This window comes from Psilocybe cubensis, chromosome 4 (assembly GCF_017499595.1).
Source record: "Psilocybe cubensis strain MGC-MH-2018 chromosome 4, whole genome shotgun sequence".
In the NCBI taxonomy this organism is placed as follows: Eukaryota; Fungi; Basidiomycota; class Agaricomycetes; order Agaricales; family Agrocybaceae; genus Psilocybe; species Psilocybe cubensis.
Window position 1 is genome coordinate 2,833,569 of NC_063002.1, and position 8,703 is coordinate 2,842,271.

Here is an 8,703-nt window from a genome sequence, read left to right on the forward strand (position 1 = left end):
AAGGAATAAAGAAAACCTATCGCAATGTGCGCATCAATCTGCCAATGAATCAAGCTCCGAGGATGATGATGTGGATGCCAAGTTGCTAAAAGATATGACACCAGTCAAACTCAATGAGTTTCTTCACGCGCTATCCGAGGGGGAAAAAGAAGTCCAAACGATTACTGCCAAGGTTGATGTCTCGACTGTCAGCTCTGCCAATTTACGCGAAATGGCAGACCGTGTGGCAAAGGCAATATAGGAACGTTTACATTATTGCTTTGTGTGAGTGATCTATGACATAACTATCAATGCTATTAATATTTATAAAGAACAGCTATCATAGTGTCTACAAACACAAATTATCCCTAACATCTCAATTTTGATACCACTGCGCCCAAATGGCACGCTACTGTGATCAAAAAAAAGCGGCTTGTGAAGGCGTCAAATTGCGTGACAAAGAATCTATGCAAACTTTTAAATGCAATGGATGGTTATTTATTAGCGCTTCTGAAGAAGGTTCCGTGGTTAAAGTTAGTATGCGGCATAACAAAGAGCATATACCATATTGATGTATCAATGTTCCGCCTAATATCTGTTGAGCAGCATAATGTGCCCAAAACTACTCTACACAGTCTATGTACGCAGTGGCTAAGGACTTGACTTAATACTTACCCTTTGGGTCGTGTTACTTGAGTTGTAGCTACTCGAGTGGGTTGTGAAAACCGCTTGTTATTAGAGGGCACTAGTGTCGCCCTTATATACACCTAGAGTGCGTTACATGTGACTAGTGACAGTAACTACTGTATAGTACTTAGTCATCTATCTACTTAGTAATCTATTCACATGACTTATCATATGACTCTGAGAGTCACACGGTCGATCGTGAACTTTATTAATAATAGTCGTTCAACACTCCCCCTCAAGTGGTGCGCGTGCCATAAGGCGGGACTCTACTTGTTTTCATGAACGGACTAATCTAGCGGGTAAAACTCAAGGCCAAGAGCGGATCTATGTTTCAAGAATAGATCAGGACCTAGATTCTTGGTAAACATATCGGCAACGTTATCAGCAGTCGGAACTGCATATAATTTGAGTGTGCCTTGCTCTATTTGTTCCCGTATGTAATGATAGCGAATCTCCACGTGCTTAATTCCTTTTTGTGTCACGGGATTCTGCGCGTTGAATATTGCACCATGTGAGTCCGCATAGACTGGGACGTGGGAAATTGGTTTGGCCAGTTCCGCAAATAGATTTTTAATCCATGCGCAATCTTTGGCGCAGTCGGAGAGTGCCATGTATTCACTCATAGTAGACGATGTCGAGACTAACTTCTGTGTCTGTGATTTCCACATGACCGCAGCATTTGCCAAGCTAAAGAAGTAACCTTGTGCAGACCGACGCTTAAGGTCGAGCTCTGATTGGTCATCTCCATAAGAGGCGTCACAATAGGCATATAGGCCTGCGCGAGACTTCCCATCATAAACTAAGGCATATTTGCGTGTGCCAACAAGGTACCGCATAATATATTTAGCCTTGTTCATGTGGTCTTCAGACGGATTGGAAGCAAACTTCGCCATCTGAGTCACTGCATAGGCAATATCAGGTCTAGTTCCAAGCATTAGATAAAGCAAGGAACCAATCACTGATTGGTACTGCGAGCGAAGTTGTGCCGAACTAGTACCATCAAACGGCATTGGGCGATAGCCCGTGGGTAAGGGAGTTCTAGCAGCTTTAGCATCGCTCATGCCAAACCGAGTTAGAACCTTCTCCAAATAGTTGGCTTGACTCAAGAGGATTTTGCCGTCTTTATAATCAATAGCCATGCGGAGAAACTCCCGTGATTCTCCGAGATCCCGGCAATCCCACTTCTTCATAAAGAGATCTTTCTTCTGTCGTGAGAGTTCGGAGTTAGGTCCGGTGATCTGGATGTCGTCGACATAGGCAAACATTATTGCTAACGTGTCGTCGGTATGACGTGAGATGAAGATGCCGGCATCCGAGTATAGTCTGGTAAATCCAAGCTCTTTTAGACTTCTGTCTAGCTCGAACCACCATGCTCGTGCGGCTTGTTTGAGCCCATAAATTGCCTTTTTAAGCCGGAGTACTTTCTTCTCCTGTCCCTTTAGAACAAAGCCCTCAGGCTGTTCCATATATATCTCCTCGTCTAACGGCCCATAAAGGAAGGCCGATATGACGTCAAGGGACCAGACTTTCCACCCTTCGAGTGCGGCAAGGGCAAATATTGTGCGAACACTTGGTAGCATGACCACAGGTGAGAATAACTCATTGTAGTCTAGGCCTTCTATCTGTAAGAAGCCTTTGGCTACCAGACGAGCCTTTTTCCGACCATCAGTTTTGATGTCGTAGACCCATCTGCATTTGATGGCTTTTCGGCCATTAGGGAGATCGACAAGCTCATAGACCTCTCTTTTGACGAGGACCTCTAACTCGTCTTTCATGGCTTGTCTCCATTCCTTCTGTTGGTCAGCTGGTAATTTCAGCAAATCACGCAGGGTCCAGTCACGGACATCCTTTGTGAGACCATAATCAGCAGCGCAGATAATTTCGCAGACCCGTTTGGAAAGTAATGTCACGAAAAGACTGTTTGCTACTCCCCCTTCCGTCCCTGAATTAGGGATACCAGATTCAACATTGTGATTGCTACTAGATTGAGTAAGTGGCACGTAATCAGGGACGGATGCCACTCTGTGTGAAACAGTCTGCAGCTTCTTACGTTGATCTTTATTGGTTGTTGTTCCGGGTCGGTAAACATTGCCTTCCCGCTCTGGTACTTTCCAAGTTCTATCCGACCTTCTGGGCAGAGGCTTGACAGGTGTATCAGGCATTTTTGGTCTTTGACCTGACATGGGAGGTGTTACGTATCCCTGATCGTCATCCTGATCATTGTCATCGTCACAAGGAAGACATGAACTACGCCCTGGCATAGAACTTTGAGGACTGGTGGACCGTGGGCTCAGTTGATTGCCTGTCTCTTTTGGCAGAGGTGGCATTGGAAAGTCATCGTTATCGGAATCGGTCGACTCACTTCCATAGCCGATTTCAAAGGAGGGTCCCTTTGGTTTTGGAGGATTAAAGCGTGTGTTGGGTGGAATCTTCCTCTTAGATTCACACTTTGGGAATAAGGTTTCATCGAATAGGGCCTTGTTCACACGAAATACCACATTATTCAGAGATCTCATAAAGATCATCACCGAATTAGATTCGTAGCCAAAGAATGTCATCAACTCGGAACGCAGTGATAACTTATTTTTACGCTGCTCCTTGTGTAGTTACACATAAGCTGCGCATCCCAAAGTTTTAATTTTAGACACATCAGGTAACTCCCCTTTAAGGGCCTGGTGGGGTGTCTTCCACTCGATGCGTTTTACCGGAGTCCTATTGTATAGGAAGACAGCGTGAGCACAGCAAAATTGCCACCAGCTATCCGGTAGACAGGCGTAATGCCTCATCGCTTCAGACTTTTCCATAATTGTCCTGTTTAGTCTTTCAGCTCGACCATTGCTCTGATGAGCATAGGGAGCTGTAAAGCAGGCACGTGTACCGGCATTTTGTAGCCGTTCCAAGAACTCGGTACTAACGAATTCTCCGCCATTATCAAAGAAGTATTCTTTGACGGAGGTACCGTACTGTTTTTCCACCATTTTCTCGAAAGAATTCACAGCCGCAGCGGCATCACTCTTCTTTTTAAGAAAGTAGAGCCATACGTGTGGGGTGTGGTCGTCCAAAAAGGACATGAAGTATTTACACTTCTGGTAGGAATAAACAGAAAATGTCTTGAGATCACAATGAATACGATCAAAAGGCTTCTTCGCGCGTTTGGGGTTTTCGTCATATGACTTATTAGTCATTTTACCCTTCGCGCAGCCTTCACAGACATTTTTGTCCTTGGGTACACTTATTTTAGGAAAGTTCTTAGTGGAGTCCCTAAAATGTCTTAGAACATCGTCAGAGGGATGACCAAGGCGTCGATGCCAAAGGTCACTTGACTCTTGAAGAGTTGAAGATAACGTGCTAATGTCTTCTCCAGAGACAATGCGCGTATGCACCCAATACATTGGATGTCTGTTCGATTCAATTGAATCTGCCCTGGCTTGCAGGCCATATGATTTTTTAGGCAAATCAAAGAACCGAAGGACTTTAGCTGTTCCTTCTATGGTCATGCCGGACGACAGGAGTTGTCCCATCGACATTAATCGAACATGTAATTGTTCCATGTATAGAACAGGATGGAGTCGGCGGACTTCATGTCCCAGATCCTCGGAATGGGAAACCACTTCTACGAAGACTGTTCCAAAACCGGTGATAGGCACCGTGGTAGTGGCAGTTTGCGAAATAGGTCGATTATTCTCAGCAAAGTCTTGATAACTCGCGAAATCAGACTTATCGCCAGTAAAGTGCACACTAGCACCACTGTCCATTAACCAAGCCGTTATGGCTTCTTTCCCCTTTTTGGGTTTTTCAGTTCCTTTTCTTTTGCAATCTGGACAACACGCGAAATGAGATAGATATTTTTGGTATACATCATGTACAAATGAGTAGTAAATATCTACAGGGAACTCCTCCTCCTCCGGCCGGTCGACTGTTGAGTCGTTGTCGTCTCTAGATGGGGTAGTCCCTGTGGGAATCTCAGTGTTATTTATAGTCCAATTGCTAGAACTAGAACTTACTTGCCTGTCAACGAAATGGTTATCGTAGTAACCATCATAGAGATCCTCATCGTCTTCTCCGTAATCCACACGTTCCTCAATAGGAACATCAGGAGACCGTTTTCTCTGATCATCAAAGTTTGGGATATCACCCCATTGCTTTGGTTCCGGTCCGAATAGCTCATTATTAAGCTTTTCAATCTCCGGAGATGTGATCTCACCATCAACGACCATGTGATCGTCAATAGTTTCAGAGTTGACGGGCGGAGTCTTCAACCTTTCTGCAAGGGAGACATCTGAAGGAATTTGTAAGCTGCTCGTGGCAACGCTTTCCATGATCTGGAGTGCCTGCGAAGTAGGCTTTACACCAATTCTGGAAGCTAGGCTGCGTGCGGCAGCAGGAGCCGGGTATGGCGCCATGCGTGTGTCCGGATTTCTCCAAGGCCCAGCCGGAGCAGAGGTACGGGAGGAGATACTTCCTCTACCGTTGATCTCGATGATCCTTGACGTGGTGGGAGCTGGAATTGCCGGTTCGAGAACCGTCAATGTTGATGCCATAAAGACATCATCCGCTAAGACTGTATTGCCTTGTGCACGCTGCTTGCCTTTGCCTCGTGGGGCACGCTTACGAATCCTCTTCTCCTGATTATCACCCTGAGACTGTCCCTGATTAGGGGTCTTTGAAGGATGATAGTGAGGGTGTTCCCCTTTTGGTCGGATCGCAGTATTGCGTTCAGCCGACTGTTGCGGTGCCCGGGAAGGGCCGGTCTTTGGTGCAGGCTTAGGGTCATATGTCGTACCCTTTTTAGGCTTTTGCCTGTCATCCAGATTACCAAACCATGCTCCCCAACGATTGCGGATATCAGCGGAGATAGCCTCCAGCTTCATGTCGTCAATCTTGGTCTTGTCTCCATAATCATTAATAAGGTCTTGATATATGGAGGGCGGTTGATTGGGCAATACCGCAAGGGGTAAACGTGAGAATAAGATGAGACATGCCATGGTCTCGGATACTAGATCCACATTTTCGACCTTTTTGACATGCTCGTAAATGGCTCTGAAACGGGCCAGCTGAGGGGTAGGATCCGAAAGATCAAATTTGAAGGTGGTCAGACGTTTAAAGTCCTCCATCACTTCAACAAATTGAACTTTATCGTATTTTGCTTTCAGATCATTCCATGCCCCTTTCGCAGTCTTTCCCTTGACTGTTTCCCAAATAGATGGGATCAAGGAATTCGCGATGACACCTAGTGCCTTGGAATTCTGCTCCTTAAAGTCTTTCATCGCTTTTTCAAACGACGAAGATCTTTGCGACCAGCGTTGAAATTGGATTTTCCACAGCTCAATTTGAGCTGCGTTAACAGTTGTTGCCGGAGCAACAGGGGATGGGAATGCAGGCTCTCCTTCAATTGGAGAAGGGGCCACGACATCTCCAGAAATAACCCCATCAACGCCAGTCAGGAGGAATATGGGAAGCATTTTGTCAGCCCATTTACGATAGTTAGAACCATCGAATTTGGGGAATTTGGAAACAGATACGGTTGCTTTGGAAGACATTCTTAGTGCGCTTAAAGCTTGAGCCTGTGACAAGAATAAGTCAGCAAGGCTTTTCTCACATCCTGAACTTTAAAATAGAAGGAAACAGTTGGGCTGGTCAGGCCCGATCAATCTCAAGATCAGATCTAAGATCCAATCGAGATTAAGATCTTTTGCACACTCATCTAGATCGCCAAAATAGGCATTATCTTTCAGAGCAGCATGGGGCAAGTATTGTCCCTAGGCCAGTGCCGTCGACAGCAAGGCTAACAAGCCTGTGTCGTTATGGCTACGGGGCCCATAACCTGTTGAGCAGCATAATGTGCCCAAAACTACTCTACACAGTCTATGTACGCAGTGGCTAAGGACTTGACTTAATACTTACCCTTTGGGTCGTGTTACTTGAGTTGTAGCTACTCGAGTGGGTTGTGAAAACCGCTTGTTATTAGAGGGCACTAGTGTCGCCCTTATATACACCTAGAGTGCGTTACATGTGACTAGTGACAGTAACTACTGTATAGTACTTAGTCATCTATCTACTTAGTAATCTATTCACATGACTTATCATATGACTCTGAGAGTCACACGGTCGATCGTGAACTTTATTAATAATAGTCGTTCAACAATATCCAGGATTTTGTCAAGTCTAATTCTAACATGACCACAAGTCAGGTGCGCACTGTCTTGAGACTACGGTCAAGCAAGTAACTGACATATACTGTATGATTAGCTTTGGGATGAAATTCTTAAGATTGACCCAACTCCGGCGTATAGCAGAAGGTTTATATACAGCCTGTGGGCAGGCAAAGCATCAAAGAAATGGAAGTGAAATCCCGATGAAGTAAAATCAGCACAGATTTTAATTGACAAAGCTTCCAAAATGTCAAACACGCTGTATTGTGTTAATCCCATTCCACTTCATGAAGAAGAAGGATTTACCGCCATTGCCTTTTTTCTTCCTGAAGTTCTACTTCAATGGGGTGGTCGTATAAGGGAGATTAGTCTAGACTCTGCATGTGAGTGCTGGACCTTTAACCTGGTATATTTTGCCTTGTTAAGAATCTCGGACCTTCAAAGGGAACACAAATGCCTCTAAATTTGAGGTTTATGCATTGCTCGGTGAAATTTATGGCTCCGGATGTCCCCTTGGATATCTTCTTTTAAAATCTGAAAACGGAGAACCATACGGAAAAGAGAGATATATCACAAGTCTTCTTCATCATTTCAACACGCAATGGAAGCTGTGCCCGATTATTACGCTCACGGACAAGGATACATCCAAGATCAATACCTGTCTTTCAGTGTTTCCCAATGCTAAACATCAACTCTGTTTTTGGCATTGCTTACAAGCAATCAAGACACGTCTTTCAATATTAAGACGTTGCCCAACGTATTATGATGTCCAACAAGCTCGTAAAGAGTTCTTTTGGATAGATGAAGACTTTGTACCGGTGGCACAAATGACCCAGGAGGCTCTAGCACATCAGGTATTGGATTCACGGTTGTATCTCTATAACCATTCTCTAACTTATAACTTCAAGCCCAAACTTTATGTCGCAGAAAAAGTGATTCCTCACATAACTGTGCGATTAAATGGGGTTCTGTAAACTAAGGCACCCGAACAATTGCAGCCGGAACCACGCCTAATTGTGCACTTAAATGGCACCCTTCAGAGCATTGTCCCATTGCCGGCCAAAACTGGTGATGCATTCACCTCAGCAGAAGATATATTTAACGATGATATAGAAGTCAATAATTGTGAAAATGAACCAAAACTCGAAGAAGAAGACGGAGATCTCATTTGTCAAGTCAACAAATTTTGCGATACTCTGGATAACAATGCACAGGATGCTGAGGATGGGCCAGACTGGATGTTTGATAAAGGCAAAGTTATCTCAAAGGACTCATCATATATCTTCTGCCCTGCACCGCACCAAAAGCAGATACTCCATTTGTTCACCAAGCACTTTTGTCAACATCCTGCATTCTTAGAGAAGGATGGACAGGCCAATGCAGCAAAAATTCACAACCAAGCAGTACACAAAATGTATACTTTCTGTCGCACCCGGGGCCTTTGAGAAGTGTGGGGTTACTTGTGGGCATGCTGGTACTCACCCAAAATGTGGAAACTTTGGGCGCAATCAACATCCCACTTTATATCACGTTTGAGGACTACAATAAACGTGGAAAATTTCTGGCAACAACTCAAACATGACCATCTCCATCACACAGTTCATCCTTGACTCGATCACTTAGTCTGGATTCTTATCCACAAAGTCACCCCTGGATATCTTGCTCGTACTAAAATTCTCAATGATGAATATCGCGCAGGGCGTAGTAAATCATTGACAAGTTACCAGAGGTATTTCAAGAAGGCATGGAAAAGGCTTTTCAAGACCAAATCCAGTGGCAAACCCTATACAACCTCCGTTGAGCTATGGTCATGCAACTGCGGGAGACAGAAATATGATCGACATCACCTATGCAAACATCTTGTCAAGGCAGTGGCATGCCACCC